At 39.1% G+C, this 26,313-nt stretch overlaps 1 long non-coding RNA gene across 3 annotated transcripts in view; it reads right to left on the bottom strand.

The window, feature by feature from the left end:
* Positions 1–26,313, bottom strand: part of LOC109451629 (uncharacterized) — a 397,673-nt gene that overhangs the window by 165,741 nt on the left and 205,619 nt on the right. The window contains exon 1 of one of the 3 annotated variants that reach the window (XR_002137999.2): positions 16,357–16,446. The exons of the other annotated variants lie outside the window; for them this stretch is intronic. This is a non-coding gene — a long non-coding RNA (uncharacterized LOC109451629). Of the gene's footprint in view, positions 1–16,356; positions 16,447–26,313 lie in introns of those variants that run through there. 3 annotated transcript variants of the gene reach the window in all.

Genomic DNA, 26,313 nt, shown 5'->3' with positions numbered 1-26,313 from the left:
CCTGTAAGACCCTATGTGATCTGACCTCTGCCCATCCCTGGGACCTCATTTCCTTGTAATTTCCCCCTTGCTCACCTCACCCTGGCTATGCTGGAGCTCTTGCTTCTCCCTCAACAAGGTAAGCTCGCGGCTATCTCACCACTTTTACCCCTGATCTTTCCATCACTTAATACTCCTTCTCTCAGATCTTCCCATGATTCTCTCTCATTTTATTCGGATCTATGCTCAAATGACTCTTCTTCAGAGAGGCCTTATCTAAGCTCAGTAAAAGAACCGTTTCCCTACCCCTACTCCCCACCATTAATCTCTGTCCTCTTACTTTGCTTTCCTCTTTTTTTGTAATACTTATCAAAACCTTAAATTATGTTGCTTGAGTATTTGTTACTTGTATTCACTATCTTCCCTTTTAGAATGTTAACTCTTATTTGTTACTCTCTTATTCTCTGTTTTCTTCCTGGAATGCTCCACGAGAGACAAACATGTCTATCTAGTTCACCAATACGTCCCCATCCCTAGAACCATAATCTGAGCTCATAGGAGGTGCTTAAAAATAGTTGTTGAGATGGAGAAGACAGGCAATGGGCATGTTTGGGGCAACACAAGAAATCTCTTTTGGACTGGTTGAGGTATTTAAAACGCAGTCTCCATAGCTGGGTTCAACCTTCTTTAATCTTCTGCACCCAGGCTTCCCTGTCACTCAGGCCTTCTCTCAGATCCTGAGACCACTTTCTAAGGTCTTTAAAAAGGAGAACTCCACCTTTCTGAATCTCCCTGCAAAACAGGAGTATATGGGACTCACTTAAAAGGTGGGTGTGAGGATCAAATGAAACAATGTAAGTGAAAATTACTACCTAGCTAGATCTTGATGCTAATTTAGACTCCAGGGAACAGAAATATCACAAGATGTCTGATTTCAACGGGCACATAAATATTATTATATAGTATTCTGATATTTAATATTTAGTTAATGAAATATCTTTTTTTTCCTGCTAGACTAGAGTGACCAGTTTTTATTCTTCTTTGTACTTTCCCATCCCCTTCCCCAGTGCCTAGTGCAGCATCTGCTGTTTGCTGAATTCACAGAGAAACAACCTCTGCTCCAGAACCAGGCGCTTTTGGGGATTCTCTGCTCGCTAGAACCAGAAACCAACAGGACACGCTGATTCCAAATATCTGACTTCCTGGATCTCATTACTCTTCCGCATCTCGCTGGCTTCCCACTCCTAGGCTGCCCTTCTTACGTCCATAACAAGTTTCGGAATCCTTGGGCTTGGCTACTCCTTCTTAGAATATGTGATTGTAAGGGCATGAATTCCTAGCTCTCCATCCTTGTGTCCTAAGGTCAAATTTGGCTAAGGCGAAATTCAGGTACACTCTCCTTTTCCAATGTATTCTCTCTCTCTCTCTCTCTCTCTCTCTCTCTCTCTCTCTCTCTCTCTCTCTCCTTATTACAATATATTCTTCTGAAAAAATTGGGGCAAATTATCTGTATACATTGTATGAATGTTGATTTTTTTCAACTTAATAGGGCTGATAAATCACGTCTTATCATGACTGACAGAAAACATTCTTTTTCATAGTAAGCAATCCCTGAGTTTACTTAACAGGTCTTCTACCAATGAGATTTTGGTTATTTCTAGTTTTTGCAATTCAAAAGTCACTGCATACTTGCATGGGTGTGACTGTTGAATGACTACATACAAGAAGACTGGCAAGTACAGGTATGTTATAAATTTTGATTTCTATTGCCAAAAAGGCTGCACCAATTTACATTCCAATTAATTCCATGTGAGTATCTGTTTCCTCAGTATTATCAAATGTTTTCTCTTTGTGAATCTAACTGAAAAATAAAATTTCATTTATGTTTCTTTACCTTTGAAACTATGTTAATATTTTGGGTTCACTTTCATTTCAGTTTTTTATTTTGTTCCTTTATTTGTAGACACCAAAGAATTAAGGAAATATAGTTATAATATAGTATTTTTTTCCCACGTAGAATTTTAAACATTTTATGTAGTGAAATTTGTTAGTCTTTTTTTTGTGCCTGGATTTTGGGACTCATTTCTTCTTTAGAAATGTAACAGCTTTTGTACTTTAAGATTACAAAAGCATTTTTCACTACATTTTCTCTTAGCAATTTATATGGTATCTTTCTTTTTTGTTTTTCTTTACAAATCTATTCATTATCTCACTCCTTTCCTCATAAGAGGTGCATATTCTCAACAGAGCCCAGATAACCTCGAGAAAATCCACGCATATGCTAGGAAATATGAAATCAGTCAGTTAAGCCAAGAGCTAACCCTAGTCATGCTCGTAAGTGAGCCAAACTCAGGACTAAGACAAGAAAGTGGGCAGCCCATAGGTAGACCAGGAACGTTTCTGAGGATATGGGCACATCCCCAAAAAAGACAATGTAGATTTAAAAAAGGATGAAGAGAATTACAGGAAAACCCAGCTGCTAGCAAGTTCCATGCACTTGAACTGCCACAGTATCCACATGGGCCTTTGTGAGTGGGATCCTGTTGAGTTTGATAAACAAAGTTAATAATTTCTGTGACTACGTTCTGTTTCATATCGGAGCCTATGACCATCCATTGAAGCCAGTACCACTGTCTCGCAGAAGCAGGTGGTGGAAAGATGATGAAGCACATACTAGCCATGACATTTCCCGAAAATATGTCCATTTTCTCTACTGTTAGGACAACCCCATCCCTAGCCTGCCACTACCTTTTAGGAAGACGCTAGTCCCAGGAATTAGTTTTTGTTACTGTTGTTGGTGTTTTACTTTATATTAATTTTGATTATATTTATTTTGAATGGAGAATATATGCATGTGGTAAAAAATTCAATGTTATCAAATATACATAAAAGGAAAAGTAAATCTCCCCCTATCCCTGCTCTCTAGTTACCCTTCTGGAAAGGAGAGAGAGCCACAAGTGTTATCTATTCCTTTCAAGTCCTTCCAGAAATTATATATATATATATATACATATATACATATATCCTTTTGAAAAATACACTATAGCACGCCATACACCATTTTCTGCACTTTGCTTTTTTCACATAATGATATCTTAGCATGGGTTCCATATTAGTACTACAGAACTGACCCATCTGTAATAGCTAAATAGCATTATTTGAATGTAATACAATTTATGTAACCGTTCCCTATTAGTGGACATTTACTCCATTTCCTATCGTTTGCTTTGAGGATAATGCTTTAAATAAAGGACTTCATACCTAACAATACCATTTTAATTCAAAATCCTTTTAAAGATCAATAAGATTATTTCAAACATAATTCACATTGTTTCTCTCATGGATCTCCATCTATCGAAAAACAATAGCACACTCCACAGAAGCTGTCCAACTCAGGTCCAAAGCAGAGGCCCAAACTGACAGCCACTGGCTAAAACTAACATATAAACTTGTTGTCTACACCATTATTTGTCAAAATGGAATGAATCGTCAGCATTAAAATTGTCAGAATTTTGATGTGGTTTTCTCCTCAAAATCAAGAGGTGGGGTTGTTTCTTCTATAACTAAATATTCAGCAGTGCTGAGCTCACATCCTTGCCCAATAGCTGAAGCTGAGTAAAAGCCGCTCCATTCACACGTGGCCTGTGCTTCCTCTGTCCACCACGTGACCAAGATGATAATCAAGACTGCTCCACATCTTTGAGACAGTGTCAGCTGACATTTATCATCACACATTCCCTATTTTCCTCTCTATAGCAGAGCAGAGAAAAAAGTAAAAATTTTTTTACTCCAATGATAATAGTAGGAAATAAATAGACACATGCTCACCACCACTCCCTACTGACTTACACCCTGCCTCCTCACTCATTTACGTAATTAGCCCAGCTTCTGAAAGCATTTGAGTTTGCGACATCATGTTTAAAAGAATCATGTTGTCACAAATGGCATTGTTTCATCTTTTCTTAGGGCAGAATAGTATACCTTGTGTATATTTACCACATCTTCTTTATCCAATCATCTATCGAAGGACACTTTGGTTGTTTCCATGTCTTGGCCACCATACATAAAGCTGCAATGAACATCAGAGCACATATATCTTTACAGATAAATGTTTTCAAATTTTTTGGGTAGGTACCCAGGAGAGGGATTGCTGGGTCATAGGGTAATTCTATTTTTAATTTTTTGAGGACTCGCCGCACTGCCTTCCCTAGCGGCTGCACCCGTCTGCATTCCCACCAACAGTGGATGAGGGTTCCTTTTTCTCCATGGCCTTTCCAACACTTGTTACTATTTGTCTTGTTGATGATAGCCATTCTGACTGGGGTGAGGTGATATCTCATTGTGATTTTTATTTGCATTTCTCTGATGATTAGTGATGCTGAGATGAAATAAAGCCATTTGCAACATCATGAATGGATCTTGGGATTATTATGCTAAGCGAGATATGAGTCAGACAGAAAAAAACCAAAAACCATATGATTTCACTGATAATGTGGTATATAAAACTGAAAATAACAAAGGAACAAGACAAACAAATAAAGAGATAGAAACTCATAGACACAGACAATAGTTTAGTGGTTACCAGAGGGAAGGTAGGGAAGGGGGGTGGTAGAGGAGGGTTGAAAGGATCTAATATATGGTGATGGAAAGACAACTGACTCTGGGTGGTGAACACACACTGTGATATATAGATGATGTAATACAGAATTGTACACCTAAAATCTATGTAACTTTACTAACTGTTGTCACCGCAATAAACTTGAATTAAAAAAACGAAAAAGAAAAACTCCCAAAGTCAAACATATTTTCAGAAACAGTCCAATAGAGAGGCCTATTATCTCTCTCTCTTCTCTTTAAACACTTCTTCCATTTATCAATGTTTTTAACAGGTTTGACCTAGAAAGGATTATTTATTTTTTAATTCCATTTCTTAAAAAAACTAAATAAATAACACCACCACCACCAAAAACAAAAAAACAAAAAAAACCCTTAGTCTGTCCAATGGATTTTGCAGCTAACGTGGCCAACCCGTTGATTCTGGAGGAAGAAAAGCAGCTGGCATAACTAATCAATGTTGGACATTTGCATTTTCCCCCTTTTTTATGATCTCCCCTGGTGCTGGGAAATTGGTTTTCCGTGTTGGAGGGAGAGCATGGAGAGCAGCTGCTGCCTCCTGGTCTAGTGCATAGTGAGGGAGAGAGCGTGGTACAGAATTCATCTACCAAATATCCCAACAGGTTAACCAGTTCTGGAGCGAGGAAGTCACAGCTCCTGCCTCTGAAGGTTCTTTGTATCAAGGATAAAAGATTCTGTTTCTGGGAATAAGATGTCTCTCCTCAAATTCCCTCTCTCTACTCTAGGCAGCAAGGTGATGCTTCTTAGGCTTGATAATCTGTACTGATGAGATGCTAACTAAAAAGAAAAACCAAACACAAGTATTACCTTGAAAAAATTAATCATGGGCGCGCTCCCGAAATTAGGCAGCGCTGTAATGCTCACTACAAATCATTGAGTGCTTCCTATCTGCCAGGCATGGTGCTCGGTCTCACATGAGCATGACCTCATTGAATTTTCTCAATACTGAAAGATATGTGCTATTAGTAACCCTGCTGTATAGGAGAATCTGAACATCAGAAAGCTTCGTGGTTTTCGCAAGGGCTCTAGGCTTATAAATGACAGACCTAATATTCATCTGGGTCTTTCTGACTCCCTTGGACCCTCAGCTAAATCCCTGGAAAGCTTCCTTCCTCGAACAAGCACTCTACAAGGAGGTTGGTGTTGGATTTTTAATGAGGAACGCTGAGTGTATTCCCTTTGGAATCTATAACGCTGCTGCTGATAATTATCCAGGGAAGAGCCTTTTCATCCTACTCATTATGTGACTTTTTTTTCCTTCCACATCTTCACAAGAAACAATCCATGGTTGGCCCCTTTCTCCTCAAACAATTCACAATTGAAGTAGCTACCCCACGACCTCACTTCTATTCTGAAAAAAGTATTTCTTCCATTGGCCAGATCTCTTCCTGACACTCCTAAGCTCTCCGTGATGTCCTAACAAGTTAAGTCACTATTCACTAGCTCTCGCTGCTGGATAGAATACCATTCACTGCAATTTCTTGGTCAGAGAGCCACACCTAATGCAAGTTACTTGTTCTATAATCCATGAAGCTCCGGGCTTCACAGCCCATCTCTCTTCAGAAAAATCTCCAGTGATATTATTTTTTTAAATACCTTTTAATTTGCATACAATAAAACACACTCTTTGTGGTGTACAGTCTGAGTTTTAATAAATGTATACAGTTGTATAACCACTACTACAATCAAGATAAGAGCACTTCCATCTTCTCCCCCAAAATTCCCTCATGCTACCATTTGTCACCCACCCCTTGCTAAGCCTGGCGCCTGCCAACCACTGATTGTCCTCTGTCCCTATTAATTTGCCCTGTCTTCATAATGTCATATAAAATGCAATCATACCGTGTGTACCGCTTTGAATCTGGCTTCTTTCATTCAGCATAATGCATCTGAAACTCATCCATGTTTTTATGTGTATCAGTAGTCCACTCTCTTTTTCTTATTGCTGAGTAATATTCCATTGCATGAATGATCCCTGGGTTGGTAATCCATTTACCAGTTGAGCGACATGAATTGTTTCCAGTTTTTGACGACTATGACTAAAGCTGCTCTAAACCTCTGTGTACAGGATTTCTGTGAACACAGATTTTTATTTCACTTATGTAAATACCTAGGAATAGAACTGGTGAGTCATTTAGTAAGTTTTTGTTTAACTTTATGGGAAACTGCGAACCTATTTCCCACATTGTGCGTTTCTGCTGGTCACATAGGAGAGTCCCAGTTGCTCCACAGTTTTGTCATTACTTGATATTGTCAGGGGGTTCTTTTTGTTGGTTTTCAGCTATTCTAATAGGTATGTAGTGGTAACTCATCATTGTTTTAATGCAATTCTCTAATGACAAATCTTGAGTATCTTCTCATATCCTTATTTACTATTCATGTATCTTCTCTGACGAAGTGTCTCTCAAATCTTTTGCACATTTAAAAACATTAGGTTGTGTGGTTTGGGTGATATTCTTGTAAGTTAGAGATTAATTCATTTTAAGTTGATCCTCTTTTAAAAATTTAAATATCCCAGAAAGGCAACACATTAAGCTTCTATAGATCACTGATAACTCAATATAAATTAGTTTTATCCATTCATTCAAAAAACCTAAGCACCTACCATTAACAGCTCTTTGTACTAGGAACTGTGAACATAAAATAAGCAAACAGTCAGCTTTCAGAGAGACTTGTTTAATCAGATTGTTATCTGCACAGCTAAATAAAACTAACATTGAAGTAAAGGGGAATTTTATAAAATAGAGCAGAGATTAGCATAGTAATTTTAGAGCAAGGGTTCTTGCAGTATGCTCTGTGCACCAATGGCTTTAGAGTTACCTAGAAATTTGTTGGAAATCTACTGAATCAGAAAGTCGGCTGAGGGACCTAGTAATCTTAACAAGCTCGCTACATTATTCTGATGTACATTTACATTTAAGAACCACCATTTTAGAACTAGGGTGGGGGCTGCTGAAGATAATGAGGAGGAGGTGAGTGGAGAAAAATTTTGCTTGAGATCAGGTCTTATATCCAGGAACTACTGAACAGTTTTCTTTTTCTGACTTTTATCCCATAGTATTTAGACATGAAAATCCAGTGGGTAAAACACCCACTAGATACTTCAGAGTTTGCATCAAGGTCATCAGGTAGTTACTTGGTTCTATGTGTTCATTCTGAATGTAGTCAGCTGGTCACTCTCAGAGAGGGGAGTGCTCGCCTCACCATCCTCTTCCCTTTCCAGCACAAGTCAATTGCAGCAAGAGAGAGAGAAAAATAAAATAAAATAGGTTGTCCTGAGTGAACAGAAACATATCAGTAGGTCCAAGCCAATTTTAACAGGTTAGTAATCTTGCCAGAACACTTCTCTCCTGATTCCAAGAATTCTTTCCTTTATGTTTTTGTTGTGGATAGTGCTTCTCCTCCAGAAAAAATTTTGAGGACTAGGAACTTCTTTGAGAAGTTGGTCATTCTTACACGCTGCTACGGAAAAGTTTCAAGGGGATAAAGGCTTTTCATAAGAAACAAGAGAAGTCAGAGATAACTTACCTTTCTGAAACATTTCATTGAATTCCAGTTGTACTGTTTCTCTACTATATAATTTTGCTATTTTCCGGAATAATAAGTATTCACTCAATCCATGCTATATGCAAAACGTTTGCTGTGTGCTATAATCAGAGACAGGAGATGGCTTGACAGAATAACCACACAAAGTTATAGGAAAAGGTATAATTTGAGAAGTGCTTTGTGAGATATATAAACAAATTGTTAGCGAGATTCCAGGGTGGGAGGGATGATAACTGGTTGAGCATTTGCCCTAGACTGATGGATATTATGTTGAAAAATAGAGATATGGAGATAGCATTCCAATCCTAGATATATACCCAACAAAGTTGAAAATATTTGTCAGCCAAAAACTGGCATATGAATGTTCATAGCAGCTTTATACAAATTGCCAAAAAGTTGAATCACCAAATGATGAAAGGATTAACAAAAGGCAGGCTATCCATACAATGAAATATTCTTTGGCCTAGAAAACGACCACATCCCTACCAAGATTGTTCTCACGGAGTCCTCTGACCACTGTTTATACTACACTTCAGCGTACAGGGAAGTGGGTGGACTTACCCTGCAGAGAGCAGGAACAGTCAGTGGAGGGAGGTGAGAAGGAATCATCCAATGGCAAAAATGTACCAGCTTCTCACCTCCTACCCATGGCTTAATTAATTTTCTGAAAAAGCGATTGGTTGACATGACTGCAATAAGCACCAAATTCTATTAATACCGAGAGATCAGTGTCCATGTTGTTTTGAATTATACATTCAGATGCAGCCACCCTTATGCTGGCATCCATTTGGTCACAAAGCCCAGATAGGGCCCTTACAATGGGAGGAGGACCAAAGGTGGGTGGGAGGTGACATCTGCACACACTGAGATAATCAGCTTGGAGGAATTCACACTGCAAAGCACTCTCCCTGGAGAAGTGTTTTGGAGACCTAGATGGAAGGATTGAAATGTGGTTGGGTGAGACATTTCATTTTGCTGATGGCCTGGAAGGCAACCATTGGCTTGATGAACACAGCTTTCCTGGGCTCCAACATGCTCTTCTCACTAGCATTCCCAGCCTCCTACCCATCCTCTCTCGGTCTCTCTCTCTCTTTCCCCTCCTTCTCTTCTCTTCTCTCCTCCTCTCACTAACTACAGTCATCTTCAATTTCATGTTAATTCAGAAGAGAGTGAAAGGGGGACAAAAAGCAATCTTTGCTTCTTCCACTCAGGTAGAACCCTAAAAGGACCTCAGCTCCCATGGAGGCACATGCTTTAGGGCCTTGAGACAAAGCCAAATGCTCTCACGAACACTCAGAGGTTAGGTCCTGAAGCTAAAGCAATGTGATTAAATCATGACAGATGTTTGTTGTGAGAGTGAAGGTGGTGATGGTGCGAGGGCTCTTCTTTGCCTGTCCAAAGAGTGTCGCAGGCCGTCCCTGCTTAATCAGAATCTTGATGAACATAGTCTCCCTCCCAGGACTGAGACACAAAGGAAGAGCCTATCTAAGGCCACTTCTGACCCATTCTCCCATAATTGCTCCATTCCTGCCATTTTACTGGGCCCTGCTCTGAGAAACAGCTATTTCATTATTCTAGCAATCTTATGAAAATTGTTTGTGCCTTCAATTTGAATGTTATGAAAATAAAGCTCTAGCCCCACCCAGCCCCAAAGGGCAACAGGCAAAGTTGATTGTTGTTAAATATCTTTCATACCTTTATAGGGAAGTATTCTTCCCTTAGTGATAAATTAATCATTCTTTTCCACTTTAAGCAAATTAATCATCTTTTCCACTTTAAGAAACAGAGGTTCAAAAAGTGAAGTAATTTGCCTAAGGTCATTCCCCAAATGGATTACAGGTCCCTGACAGACACTCCGTGTTCAGGACCAGATGGGAATGGAATGGGGTGGGCCAAAATGAGAGCAGCCTTACTGGAGGCAGGGCTGGGCCTTAAGCTCCATATTTTGAGATGGGTAGTGTTACTATAGGGAGTGTTCTTTATTATTATTTTGTTCATGTTACCATATTTCAAAATGTTTGAAAGAAGGTGACAATTCAGGACTGAAAAGCACAGAGATGCACAGATAGAAATTAAACAGTAGAGGCCATGATGGCACGATTTCAGATTCACATGTCCTCTGGTTACCAAAAAACAAAGAGAAAAGAAAAGGTCCTCATCTAATATAAAGGATTGGAATTAATGCTGAGGAAGGAGGCAAAATATTTAATTCTATTCCCAGGTCGCATCACCAATTTGCAGAGCAATTGTGATTGTTTCACTTAACCTCCCTGGTCCACAATTCATTTATTTATTTAAGGGTGCTCTATCGTCAAGGTTGGCATGAGATAAGAACCGAATGGCATTGATCTAACAAACTTCAAATGGACCCAGATATGTGGTGGCAGTTGGATGCCTACCACTTAAGAGAAAAATGGCGAATGTTCATGTTTTCAAAATGTCCCGGACATTAGGCTACTTTGCCAACTCTCCCCATTCAATCTTCAAATGCCATTATGAATGAAGTACAATAAGTCCTCACTTAATATCGTTGATAGATTTCTCAACTTTAAGCCAAAGGACTTATACCAAAACCAATTTGACCATACGTGAATTGATGCAAATAAGAGTTAATTTCCTAGGGCGTCTCATCGTCATAAACGACGTTGAATGAAACGACAGCATTCCAGGACCTGCTGTACCAGCAAGGCTCTCCTTTCAAAGATGAAGAAACGGAGGCTCAGAGATGTTCAGAACTGTGAGCAGGTCACACAACTAGTACAACTAGTCAGTAACAGAGCCAGGATTCAGAGCTAAATTTGCCTAACCCCAGAGCTTGAGCACCCCCATGCTAGACAATTGATTGTATATAGCAAAACCACTCCAGTGGAGTCCAGACAAGCTGTACACACCTCCACTGACCAGAAGCTGAAAAAGACCAAGTTGGAACACACGCCTGCAAATGGAATAGAATTTCTAGTCCTGAAAACCACATCAGTGTTGTCTCAGTGCCCCCTCTCCAATCGGAGCCTGCAGACAAAGAGGGTGGTGGAGGAGCTTGTTGGACAAGGCAGGCCTTGGGGCCGACATAGCCCTGAAACAGCCCCACCACTCCACAAATCAGCGGTGGCTCCCTCTGCTCGAGTTCATTCCAAACAAATCCATTAAAAGCACCATCTTAATGAATATTTTATACAGTTATGACATAGTGAGTCCCATTTAGGAGGGGCTCTTACTAAAGGCTGAGACAATGAACTACTCAAATAGCCAACTAATCATCAAGGCCAATGGAAAGCTGGTCGGGGGCACGATAATTTTACACCAAGAAAAAAATGAAAGTCATATACTCCCTTCTTGCTGATTTAAGAATCCTTGTTATAAAACTCTTCCTACCATGTTCAAATACTACCATCCATCAGCTAAAGGCACCTATTTGGATAATGAATTTGTTTTTCCTTGGCCTCTTCATAGTTTCTGAAGAAAGTCAACGAACATATTTGTTTTTCTTAAATTAGATCTATTTCTGGAGCCTTAGTAAACATGCGCGCGTTGCACACACACACACACACACACACACACACACACACACATTCACACTCATAAACACGTCTTAATCTACTTCCCCTAGAAACAGAAAGTGAAGAGAAATCCAACGAACAAATTCAATGGCATCCTATGCACTATACCACTTCTGCAATCTTGTACCTCTTCTTGGAAAACATGGTGTGTGGCTCAAACAGTTTGGATGAAAAAGAGGACTGAGTTTTACAACACAGAAAGCAAACTCGTGTGTAAAATGCAACTTGTGGATAGGTTCTGTCTGCTCTGCCCACGTTGGCTTGCCTGATGTTTTTAAGAAATTTGAATTCATTGTTACCATTTTAAAATCTGGAGATTTCACAAACATTTCTGGGTTGCTAACTTCTCGTGCACAATCAGGAGATCTGGGATGATGGGCCTGCGTTCTTGCACAGGGACAGCAGGCTGGAGCTGAGTGTTGGTCGTGGTTCTCAGCCTCCATCATGTCTTCCTGATGGGAAGATAGGATCAATTACCACCTGCCATTCTCCTTGAGTGGCTGTTTTCCTTCGAGTTGAAAGGAAAGCAAAGGCACATAGACCAGTGGGACAGAATATAGAGCCCAGGCATCAATCCATGCAGGTAGTCAATAATTGTTGACAAGGGTACCAAGGACACAAAATAGAGAAAGAAAGGACAGTCTCTTCAATAGAGTCACACACAAGAGAGTGAAGCTGGACTGCTATCTTACATCACTCACAAAAACGAACTCGAAAGTGTTCAAAGACTAACTCTAAGACCTGAAACTGTTAGGCTCTTGGAACCATATTGCAATATATAAATGTATCACCCCAACATGCTGTACGACGTACACTTATACAATGCTACATGTCAATTATGTCTTGATTAAAAATTAGTTTTAAAAAAAAGTAAAATTTTTTTGTACCCATACCTCTATCTAAAATGGGAAAATGAATGACAGACTAGGATAGCCACGTATTAGGGGGGAAAGAAAAAAATAGGAGAAAACCTAAAGTCAAACTGTGTGTAGATGTAAAGACAGTGCATTTGTATTTGATATGCAAACAAAACCCAGGCTTATTTAACTTAAGATTCTCCCCCTGACCCCTGTGGACATGTGAGATTCACATCCCTGCCTAAAGTCACTGAAGATCTTTGGAAATTGGTCTTTACTCCTGTAGATTTCATTCCCATAGTTTCAGGTGCTGTCCTTAGTAGTTGGCACAGTGCCATGCATATAGATGCCGAAAAATAAAATGCATTATGAAGTAAAATTACATCGTGCTCTTTCCCCCTCCCCCATTTGATTTCTATGGACCAACTATCCCATACCACCATCCTCCCTTCCTGTTGGTTTAAGAATCCTTTTAGAGATTTTTTTGCTCTAAAGTTTCATTTCAGGACCAATCAAACTGGAAAGGCCCAGGTAAAGGAATCATATAGAGACTTTTGCAACTGGTTTGATAAGAGTATTCATTTGGGGGCCAGCCAAACATAGGTTTCAACTCCAGCTTTACCACGCACCATCTCAGCTTGTGTTTTCCAATAGCAGAGCCTAAGATGAAGATGGGTGTGTAGGGTAGTTTATTGGGGAATGTGATCCCCCAAGTGAGGGACAGGAAAGTGAACAGGGAAGGAGGAAAATCCAATACAAGAGAGCTTTAACTGCTGCAGGTGACTGGTTGTTTCACACAGAACCTTCTGAGAAGTCTGATGGAATGTGCGTCAGAACTGCCAGCCAGGGACAAAAGATTTTACCCACTTGGTCCTGCTCCCATTGGCAGAGGGTTGCCCCATGGTGTGTGAACATCCCCATGTAACCACAGGAAGCCAGAGAGAAGCATGTGAGGTGAAGTGGTAGCCTTGGCTGGCATCAATGCCAAGGCCGAGAAGACGTGAGGTGGTGGACAAAGGGCATCCTATACAATGACTGCGGTCAAGTACTTCCTTTCTGGAAAGCTCAGTTTTCCCTTCTATAAAATGGGTTTACTAGTGCTTCCCTTTTAGGAATATCGGGAGGATATAATGAAATAATCCATGTAAAGCTCATAAAAAAATGCCCAGCACATGGGACTTGCTAAAGAAAGACCGGTTCTAATATAAGCTCTTACCTCCAGGATGGTACATGTGGAGGACCTTTATATGACAGCTCCACAGCAATAACCAATGAAACCAAACAATGATAATTACGATCTCAGCATTCACTTAGCAAGAGATTGCAAACTGGCTGCTGCTAGGTCAATCCCGTCCCATAGACATGTATTATTTTGCGTCCCCCAGCCATACACTATAAATATACATTGAAATACAATATCGCCAACATTTAAATTTTTTTCCAAAAATCATATAAAATTCATATTTCTGGCTCACTCTTGAAAAATGGAAAGATCTGACCCCACCAAGCTGGTCTTCTCACTGTCAGCTGGAGCTGAGCAGTGGTGACCATTTTAGACGTGGTATGTTTTCTCTAATTTGCTGTTATCCCCTCCCATCCATTTCACTTACTCATAGCGTGCAACTCCCATGGACATTTATGTTTGAAACCCCTGGACTGATTCTTCATCCAGAAAAGCAGGGTGTCTGGAAACCCTGCCTGGATGCAAGGAGGAAAAAAATCCGGAAACGGCAAGCCCTTTGTGTTTCGGTGAGACAGCTGAAGAGCCACCCCTGAGGCCCATGGACTCAATGTCTCTGTGATGGAGAGCTAAGTGAATCCTGCTGAGGTGAGAGTGTGTGGTTCCAGCAAGTCTGGCTATTACCAACCTGAGGTGGAGGTCACCCCAGATGCTCCCAGCGCCTGCAACGCTGTTTATTTCATTCTGGTTCATACCAGAGATTTATTTTTATGAACAGTGAACATTTTTTTGTAACATTCCCTCATTTAACCTTCATTATCAAAGTCTCTGCCCAAAGCCCATATAAGTACCGTTATTGCCCATATAACATTTTCCAACATAAACCATTTAAGGCATTTTTTCCCATTTTTATTTATTTCTCTTCCGTTACATTTCATTTGAAATGTGCATGGTGGAGAATGTATCTTGTTTTTATGTTGTCTCATATAGACCATAAGCCCTAATGGTGGGGGCTGCCTATTTTGGAGGTTAATAAGCAATGGGGCCATTCATCATACGGAACAAACAACCAGGACATGCTGGCCTCTTTTAAAAAAATGTACTAGGAGGGAGTTTTGTGTGACTGGGGAAATTGAAAGGAAAATAACCCAGCTTCTTTGTCTCTTCTGAAAGCCAAGAAAAAACATGGTGGCTCCAAAAAAGGAAGCCAAGAAGATTACAAGCACAGTGTTGTAATATTACTTCTGAAATCACCCATTAACGTGCACATTCTCCATGGGTAGTGATAGTATAGTGATGCTGAATCTATAGTACTAACCAGGGTCTGGTGCAAAGTAATTCAACAAAAGTTTATACTTGACTCTAAGAAACTCAACTGAACTACTTAAGCAAAAATGGTAATATAGTGACATATTGACTCACGTAGCTGAAAAGCAAAATCTGCATGCACAGGGGTATGCAGGAACGAAGACGGCATCTTTAGGATATTCATTCTCATTCTCTCTCTCTCTGTCTCTCTCTCTCTGTCTTGCACTAATTCTGGCTTTCTTTCTACTGATTTTACTTTAGGCAGGCTCTCTTCTTATGGTAGTCAGTGTTCACCAAGAAACTCCAGGCTTACATTCCTACAAGCTCAGCAATTCTAGTATCATAATAATGGAAGAGAAGAGAAGAGGAGAGGAGAGAAGAGGAGAGGAGAGGAGAGAAGAGAAAGGAAAAAAGAAAAGAGGGAGGGAGGGAAGAAAGGAAGGAAGAAGGAGAAAAGAAAGTAAGGCCAGGGAAAGAACAAGCTTCTCTGTTCCAATACCTCGGTCTGCTTGGCTCCCTGAACAAATCACTGTGGTCAGAGGTAAGGAATACATTGATCAGAAGACCCGCCCCAGCACGGCACTGAGCATGGCCGAGTGGGATGCATGTCGGGAGGGCATAAGCAGTAGAAGTCCACCACAGAAGGGATGAATAATGTGCTGCATGAAGAAAACCTCAGGAGTCAGGAGCCCTGGGCATTGTCTTCTTCCAGCCCTGGAGTAACCGGCAAAGAAGTCTTACAAATTCAATTTAATGCATTGCCACAAACATGTGCTATGCCTGACTACTGCTAGGACTGTGCTAAGGCCCAAGAAAGCAAGGTTGCAAAGCTATTGACAATGATCAACAAATCTACCTACTGGTAGAGGACACACACACACACACACACACACACACACACACACACAAACAGTAAGAAGTATTTGCAAGGTGCAGAGGTATCTCTGAATTTCCCCAGAAGCAGAACCTGAGATTAGGATTTGAGCGCAAATGACAGATATTTGGAAGACAATCTAGGAAACCCAGGTAGAGCAATGGAGGAGTGTTAGGGAAGGGAAAGATATCAGTAAGGTGGGGTGGGCGGGGGCTGTAATACTATCAACATATATAATTACACACACGCACGCACGCACACACAATTATCACCTATAATATGTTATCATATCTCCAGTTACCACCATGAGCAAGTAGAACTTAATCTTCTGGGATCTCTGGGAGCCAGTGTAGAACATATGCCTCAGAATTCTTTAGCAGGAAAGGTGGGAGCTGATGGTGAGGAAACTGGGGTACTTACATCTGAATTCCTGTCTACCACAGGCAAATGGCTGCTGGGGTACAGGGCAGGAACTCCCCGGCATCTCTGGCCTGCCACATGTTTGCACAGAGTGGGTTTCAAAGGCAAGGGAAAGCCCTCTGGCACCTCAGGCAGAGATGCAGGTGCTGTGCTGGCAGTCAGGCCAACTGCACTGAAATGGTTGGGCAGGGGGGAGGCTTCAGGCCTGGGCAGCCGGCAGTATCTGATTTTCAAGTGGAAAGAAATAATTTTACTGCTGTTTCCTAAAATAAGGAAATTGGACCAGAAATTCCCTGAGGGCCTAACCAATTTTAAAATCCTAAAATGCAAGAGTTAGTCTAACAATCTCGTATGTTGCTGGTGTCTCGGGCTGGTTTTCAAACAATCTAAAAATGCTTGGGAAATGGGTGGGTGGTGGGAGGTGGAAGCAGCTGGGAAAGTGATAATGTTAATGCTTTTGTGGTCAAAAAGTCCAGGACTTCACACAAAAATGTATTCATCAAAACAGTCTAATTTGCTTAGAGCGGATCTGCTTCCATTTAACCCTCTGATCTCAGCCCCTGCACTGCTCGGAGGGATCACAGACTGTAGACCATCATGAGGCCCCGTGGATTAATAGAGAAGATAATGGAGGCGGCGGCGAGGTTATGAGCTCCTGGCTCTTCAGACTCCTGAGTAAGGGCTCTCCCCTCTGCAAAGCCAGAGATGGGAGCCAAGAGGTAGACGAAGCAAACCAGGCTTTATAGAGAAAATTGATATTATTTTATATCCTGGTGCTGAGTCCTACACCACTTTCACACTTCCAAACTTGCTCTCAACCCAGGGATTTGGGTTATATTTGTTTGTATTATTTTTAGCATTTCTTACCCTTGGAAGTGTTTTAGTGACTGTTATGTAAGCAGGGCTTGCCCCCAAATTTTTGCAACAGGCCCATGGTTCTGGAGCTCCCATTCCAACAAAACCCTGTTTCCCAGAAATCGGCCCGTAAAACCCGAACCCCCTAGAAACCCACAACAGGCCCTGTATGGGAGCGTGTGAGTTCCTAGGGACAGGTTTACCTTCTTCTCGTTTCTTAAAATGTGTTCTGCTAAATTAGATCTCTTCTCTATTCCCCCCTCCTTTTCTTTTTCCATCCCACAGGATACCACTATTGTTGCTTCTAAACGAAGCTTATGAATTGCATTTGATTGCAAAGGATGGAACGTTTTCCATGCTAAGTCTGGGGATGGAAAAACTGAACATCGTATAATCCAATAGTGAACCACAACAGTGGAGGGGAAACTCTTCCTGAAGCACTGTTGACGATGAACGTCTCCAAATTCCTATGTGCTCAACTCATTAGAAAGAACCGCATTTCTCTCGGCCAAGCGCAGGATCAAACTGTAATTAAAGCCCTCGGTAGGCACACAATACCGGATGGCCTGCAATTTTTTTCCTCCCTCTACTCAAGTTATTTTCCTAGAAAAGGACTTCATGTAGCCAATTTGGGGAGGAGTGGTTTGAGCATTGCCGAACACTCCATGTTTTATTGGGAATAGAGAAAGGATACCCTTTTCATGGACAAAGTTCACCATGAAACAAACACCCAACTTCAATGGGCTTTGCTCAAGTCCTAGCATTTATCTCTGGGAGCAGAACTGCCTCTAGAAAAAGCACAGTTATTAGGGTGACTTAGTGGCTGAGAGAAACTAAAGTGCAAATAGTGTTTCTGGACTTAGGGTTTAATATTAATTGATCACAATGAAACCTAATTATTATTGAGAAGTTGTTATATATTAGACATGGGTCCAAGTGCTTTACCTATATTAATTCATTCAAACCTTAAAAAAAAAATCTCATAGGGAAAATTCTATTTGTGGTCCTATTTTACAGATTTGGAAACTGATCATATCTTCCTCTTTTCTTATATCTCACAAAAGAAATGCTAAAAACCACTCTGAGTACTACTTGCACGACTACTGCCACTATGAATAATGCGTTAGACATTACTGTAAAACTAAGAGAAACGAGAAGTTACACTCAAATATATCCAAGCCATGTAAAGACGTAAGACAGAACCTTGGGAACAATTGTGTGCAGTGAGCTTCTATAAGCAAAATATAATTGCTGCTCAGTGCTGTATCTAGAAGGAAAAACAGAGAAGATAAAAACTGTGCCATTGTTAACTAAATTCTTACCCAATCCTCACATGTATTTAAGATTAAAGTATATGAATAAAACTCTTAGAGAGCCTCAGAATAAAAGCGGTACACATGTATCAAGCATCTTTGTTAACAGAGGTTCATAAGAAAGAAATGTTTTCTTAAAAGAAGCAGTAGTAAAAATTGAACTTCTGGTTTTACGTTTTTTAAATTGGGAATATGTACTAATTTGGCGGTATACTATGCTTAGATTGCAAACAGAATATAAAATACACACACAGACACACACACACACACACACCACAATCATTTTCCAGAACTTCAAGACATATCTATGCTCTCCTGATTCATGTTTTAGACTCTCTCATGCCATTATCTCAACTATGTAAAATATAAACATGTCTTCATGTAAAAGGGATCATTTCCTTGACATGTAAAGAGTTTTTACAAACCTATGAGGTTAATAACACAACAATAAGAACAAAAACCTAATATAAATAAGACTAACACAACTAATACAAAATGGGCAGAAGACATGGACAAAAAGTTCACAATAAAAGAAGTACTTTGGCTTTTACTATATGACAAAATGCTCAACTTCCGTTAAATCAAGCCATAAGATACCATCTTGGCCTATCAATTAAAATTTGAAAGACACTGTCATGGAACATATATTTTATTGGACCCCAGATCCTACTAAACACTGCAGGCAGCCCAATGCTCGCCATGAAGTATACAGTTGTTCTTCCCTTTTATTCTTCTTTTATCCTCGAGATGTGATTTTCTTCTCACTTTGGTCTCTTCATATTTTCTGTCCAGCAACAATGTTGGCTATGTCTGCACAGAATTCCTAATCCAAATAGTTAAATCAAAATATTGTGGCGATTGTGGATGTAGCATCAGAGGAGAAAAGTCCCATGCATCTGGCTCCTTATGTAGAGGAAGGTACAACCAGCAGTTTCAGCAGGGTTCTCATAACTACGCACTTAGGTTTAAGGGCAGTCATTTCCATATTTATCAACATTTTTTGAAAAGAGCTGCCAGATGAGATTGGCAAAGTTATCTTTTGCTTCAAACACTAGTCAACAGGGGAATAAAAGAGAAAAGGGAGACCATTTAAGTGAGTTTCATGCTCAATTTGGATATAAGTTTTGAATTTTGAAAAATATGGGTTACCTTATTTTCATGGTTACCTTATCCATGAAATTGTTACCGATAATTTAAATTTAAATGTAAAGTTTTAAATATATAATAATGCCTTTTAATCATCCTTTATATAATGTTTCACATTTAATTCTCATAATAACCCTAAGATATAGTGCTATTATTATCCCCAGTGAAGCAGCTCATGTTTAGAGAGATTAAAGAATTTGTCCCAAATCACAGGACCAGTAAGTAGTAGAGTTTTGATTCAATCCCAGGCAGTCTCTTTCTGAAATCTGGATTCTTCAACACCCTGTTACTCCATCTATAAACTCTTGCTGTGTACAGAAAATAATTTTGTTTGCCCTCGTGCTGCAGATCAGGTGCATGTCCATAGAGATGAATTTCCTTTCTTAGACTCTACTGCTCCTTTGGGTGAGACTGGTATTCGGTGATGTTTAGAGAGGGCAAAGGGCACCTCCTCTGTGCTTTCCTCACCTCTAAGTTCTCCCAGTGGACAAGCTCCAAATGCTTCTCTTGGTTGGATATGCTCCAAAATGCTCTCTTTTATCTCTGCTTCTAAAATGTTAATCAGTCCAAATCATCAAGAAAAAAAAAAAAAAGAAAAAACTGATGAGACCAAGGCCAGTGGTACCATGGCAGGTTCAGCTAAGACCACAGGAAGAGTCGAAGGCCTGCCATGTGCCATGGCTAAGAATATACAATAATAGGGGGAAATGTCAGAGAAATCGGTTTCAGCTCCATATGAACGGAGCTTATTAATACTTGGAGTTCTCTCAGGAAGAAGTGAGACCCCTGTTCCCCAAGCAAAAGATAAATAACTACTTGGCAGAAATGTAAAGGGGTCTCAAAATGCAGGTGAAGAGTTAGACTAGTTCAGAAGTTTTCAACGTTGCTTTCTGACACATCGCTATGGCCACAATCACGCATGTGGTCATCACAGGTAATTTGTTACGGCTAATATAGAACAATATTTGGGTTAACTTTGTATATTTTTTTGATTTTTATTAAATTTATTGTGGTAACATTGGTGAATAACATTATACACATTTCCGGTGTGGGATATAACAAAAAACAAAACAAAACAAAAAAACAAGTGACAAACAAAACAAACATACAAATCAAAGAAATAAATTCATAGATACAGACAACAGAATGCTAGTTAATTTTTTAAATATATAAATTAAAGTGACTGTATTTTAAGCAATAGAAACTATTGGCTATGGAATAGTTCAGAGAATTGAAAGGAAAGAATTGCACATATCCACAAACCGAATTATCTCTGTAGTGAGTAAACTTGACTGACCTACATCAATGGGACCTTGTGTACATTATTCTTCCTTTCGTTGTGACAGGATGAAAGTTGAGAACCATTGTATGCTTCGTGTTTAAGATTTCCTCCAAGCCTGAGATGCTATGATGCTGATTCTAAAGGACAGGGGAACAATAGCACAGAGCAGACCGGTTCCCGCCTCAGATCCAAATTGGGTTGTTTGAGGGCACAATTAGCTGGCCATGTTGCTGAGACTAAGCCTCTGTAATTTATGGCCACGGGGGGCAGGGTGCAGAGCAGCAGCGGTGCCCTGGTGATGGCAGGTCATATCTGTAACTTGGGACCCACAGGGCAGGGTACAGAGCAACCAGCTGCACCGCCTTAGTGATGGAGGAGGGTCAGAGCTATTACTTAGGACCCAGGAGGCAGGGACCAGCACAGTGGTATCCCAATCACAAAGAGGAGGGCACAGCAGCAACTCAGGGCCCTAGGGGCAGGTTTCAGCTCAGCAACAGCTCCAGTCCCATGGAGGAGAAGCAGTGGCAGGGATCCGGGTAGCTCCATCAGCTAAGTTCAGCATCAAGGAAGGCTGCAGGGATTCTCAGGAACAAGGCTGCAGATGTCCATGAAAGTGACAAGGATACTGAGGGGGCCTTCTCTTCTGCTTGTCCCATGGGATGAAAGCCTCTGAGGGATCCCTCTTGGCACGGAGCTACTACTCCAGAGTGGGACTTCAGGTGGTGCAGGCAAAATGCTTCCTATATTTCTCGAGGCCTCAGTGCTCAGACTCCAGAGGGTTTTTGCTATTTCTTTGTTGCAATCCAGAGCTCTCCCAGAGCTATTTTTGTCCGTCTGCAGTTATCTGTTGTTTCAGTTGTTTTCATGGGACAGACAAGTGTTTGAACCTCCTAATCTGCCATCTTGCTCCTAGTCTGTAGCTCACGTTATGAAATTTCAAATACATATATCCAATTTTAAACCATCAATTATACCTCAATAGAGCTGGAAGAAAAAATATGTTCTCTAGGCAGAAAAAGTTTACCAGACTGAACTTTGAACCTACAGAAAGATATGAGGAAAAGAAATGATGCTGGAAATGGAATAAATGAAGGTAAGATTGAACTCATGTTTTCTTATTTTAATTGCTCTAAGAGAAAACTGATTAAAGCAAAAATAGTAGCAATATATAATACATTTATAGCAAGTGTAGAAGTAATAGCATAAATGACAGGAGAGAGAAATATTGAGAATACATTGTTATAAGGTTCTCTACTACATATGAAGTGCTATATTATTTGAAGCTAGACTCTAAGTAAAGATGTATATTTTAAACTCTAGGGCATTCACTAAAATTATTTTAAGAGGAGGTATTACAAATAAGTCAATACAGGAGGTAAAATGAAATCATTATAAGATGCTTAATTAACAACAGAAAAGGCATTAAAGGGGGGGCAAGAAATGGAAGGAAAGAATAGAAAACATCTAGCAAGATGATGGATTTTAACCCAGTCATGTAAATAATAACATTAAACGTGCATAGTCTAAACATAACAATTAAAGACACACATAGCTGGGATAACAGAGCTTGTTCCTCCTAAGGCAATGTGTGTCTTTTAACTGTTGTGTTTAGACTATGCACATTAATTCCCTGAGGCCTGCTTTCTAAGATCACCTTCCAAATAAACAACTTGCACTTGAAAAAACAAAACAAAACAAAAGGCACACCTTGCCGTATTAGATTTAAAAAGCAGGACCTAACTCATTCTTTCTATAATACAAGAAACCCTCTTTAAATATAAAGGCATACATGGGTAAATGATAAAGGGTGGGGAAAGATACACCATACACAAACTACAGAAAAGAAGCTGGAGTAGCTACATTGATACCAGGCAAAGCATAATTCAGAATAAGAAAGTTTATCAAAGATAAAAATGGGAAATATGCAACGATAAAAAGTCAGTTTCCTAAGACATAAAATCCTAGTTTCAAATTGAATTGAAGAGCTTCAAAGTACATGAGGCAAAAACTGATAGAATAGAAAGAAGAAATAGACAAATTCAAAATTATAGTTGAAGACCTCAACACTCCTCTCTCAGTAATTGAAGAACAAGTGGACAAAAATCAATAAGGGAATATGAGACCTAAACACTATTGAAGAGAGAGATTTAATTGACGTTTACACAGAGTACTCCACCTGAAAGGAAAAGAATACACTTACTTTTCAGGTGCACCTAGAACATTCACTGACATAGACTATATCCAGAACCATAAAATAAATCTCAACAAATTAAAGAATAGAAATCATACAAAGTGTGTTCTCAGTTATAACAGAATTAAGCTAAAAATCGTTAACAAAAAGATGTCTCAAAAATACCCAAATATTTGGTAATTAAACAATACACTTCTAAATAACCCATGGATCAAAGTGGAAGTCTCAAAGAAACTTTTAAAATATTTTGAACTGTATCAAAATATAAAAATAACATAGTAAAATTTGTGGGGCACAGCTAAAGCAGTGCTTAAAGGGCAATGAATAGTATTAATGCTTATATATATTTTTTAAATCTTAAATCATTAATCTAAGTCTCTACCTTAAGAAATCGGAAAGAGAAGAGCAAACTAAACTCAAAGTAAACCAAAGGAAGGAAATAAATATAAGAGCAAAAAATCAATAAAACTGAAAACCAAAAAACAATAGAGAAAATCAATGAAACTAAAGGCTGGCTCTTTTAAAAAGATTGACAAAAATTCATAAATCCCAAGCCATACTAACCAAAAGAAAACACAAATTATCAATATCAGGAATAAAAGAGAATATATTACAGTTTAACCTACAGACATTAAACATGAGAACACTTCAAATACCTCCATATCCATAAATTTCAAAAGCATTAATTCCATTTGACATAAATTATCAAAACTTACTCATGAAGAAATAGATAACCAGTGAGGTCCTCTATCTATTAAAGAAATTGAATTCATAGTTTAAGACCTTCCAAAAAAGAAAAAAGAAAACTCTTGGCTCAGATCATTGCACTGACAATTTTTACCAAGCACTTCAGGGAGAAATAATATTAATAACTGATTGGAAAGAAAGAATATAGTTTTAATATCCATCCTCTCCAATTTGATCTATAGATTCATTGCAATCTCTATCAAAATCCAAGCAGAATTTTATTTTTTTAGAAATAGCTAAAAAGAGATGATAGCTGATTGTAAAATTGTAAAATGTATGTATGAAGCAAATGAACTAGAATAGGCAAAATATTCTTGAAAAGGAATAAAGCTAGAGGACTCACATTACCCATTTTGAGACATAAAGCTACTGTAAATCAAGACCATGTAGTATTGATAAAATGATAGACATAAAGCTCAATGAACAGAATAGAGAGCCCAGAAACAAACCCATACATGCACAGCCACGTGATTTTTGACAAAGGTGCAAAGGCAATTAAATGGAGTAAGGATGATGTTGTCAACAGACAGTGCTTACTTAAATAAGTGGATACCCATATGCAAAAAGTGAACTTTGACTATATCTCACACCTTATAGAAAAATTCATTCAAAATGGATCAAGCACCTAAATCTAAACTGTAGAACTATACCACTTCTATAAAAAACATAGAAGAATATATGTGTGACCTTGGGTGAGGAAAAAGTGTTTAGACACAGCAACAGACGCATAATCCATAAAAAAGTAAATTGGACTTTATTAAAATTAAAAACTTTTACTGTGTGAAAAAAAAAAAAAAACTGTGAAGAGGATGAAAAGACAAGCCACAGACTAGGCTTGTCTGTAAATGACATTTCTGACAAAGGACCTGTAGCCAGAACATACCACAGTAAAGAATGCTCAAAACTCAACAATGAAAAACAATCTAATTTAAAATATGGGCAATAGATCTGAGCAGACACTTTAACAAAGGAGATATATAAATGGTAAATAAGCATATTAAAAGATGCCCAACGTCACTAATCATTAAGGAAGTATAAATTAAAACCACAAGAAGATATAACCATACAAATATTGGAGTGGCTAAAAACAATAATAACAATAAATGCAATACCAAATTCAGATAATGATGTAGAGCAATTATGCTCTCATGTATTGCTGGTGGGATTGTAAAGTGGGAAGACATTTTGGAAACAGCTTGGAATTTTCTTATAAAGTTAAACACAAAACTACCATAGTTTATGTAAATGTAAAAAATAAACCAGTATGTGGTGGAAAAGATGGAACACAGCCTGTGGCAAATAAATTTAACTGAATTACAAATGAATCCCATAATCATATTTGAATGGATTGGAGAAGAATATAGCTGGCCTAAGTAACTTTGGAAAACGGTGTTTTGAGAATACACTGTTACGCTAAAGACAGAAAGAACAATATACAAATACTGTACTCTAGTTGGTCAATTTATTTAGCACAGGAGTTTCTGAAACTCCTGTTGTGCATAAGGTTGAATAAATAACTATATACATTGTGTACTTAATGAGAGTCACATTTCTTATTGTCAGAGGAAGTATTTAAAAATAAGGAAAGGGGAGACTAGAATGAACCCTACGGTGGACTGAAGTCAGAGGTATCAATATGAAATAGCTGATAGGTAGGTAGGTAGATAAACTAATATAGATGTGTATGAGTGCATGAGTTAGTACACATACATATATTTCCTAGCTCTATCCACCAAGAGGATCTAGGAACAGTAAGACTTCAGTAGCAATACACACATCTAACACTCAGACCTGGATTTCTTAATTACATTTTCCAATAAAAGGAATCAGGCTTCTTGGAGAAATGGATGATTTCCGGGCTGGGTAGGGCCATATGCACCATGAGCCTGGAGTACCTCGTGGTGCCAGAGAGCAAGGACGTGTTCAGAAAAAATGAGGGCATTTGGAATGATACGGGAGCCAATCTGGTAATGCTGCCAATGCCCAAAATGCAAACAATCGAGCAACGAGATAAGGAACCATAACAATGAATTATAATCCGAAGGACAAAAAAGTCCACAAGTTTATACTGAATAAAAAATAAATAAATGGAGGTGAAGTGACAACTCTGCCTTACAAAAGAATTCCAACTGACACATGTAAAAGGAGTGAGAGAAATAGAAAATTGCCATTAGAACATCGCAGTAGTAATTGCTGCAGGCAAGGTCTACCTACCAATGGATGCTTAAATTGGGGAGTAAAAGTATAGGAAAAACAGAATACCTGCATAATCCCCAAGTATCTTCTCATAAATATTTAGTAATTTCCAAAGGGAAATGGTTAAGTTTACAAGGGCAAGTCCAGGCAGCCAGCCAGGTGATGGGTGTTAGCAAAGTGGTCAAGGTTAACATCATCAGTAACATACCAACACCCTGTACCCCAAT

This window comes from Rhinolophus sinicus, linkage group LG10 (genome assembly GCF_036562045.2).
Source record: "Rhinolophus sinicus isolate RSC01 linkage group LG10, ASM3656204v1, whole genome shotgun sequence".
NCBI lineage: Eukaryota > Metazoa > Chordata > Mammalia > Chiroptera > Rhinolophidae > Rhinolophus > Rhinolophus sinicus.
This window is presented reverse-complemented; position numbering and strand designations above follow the sequence as displayed.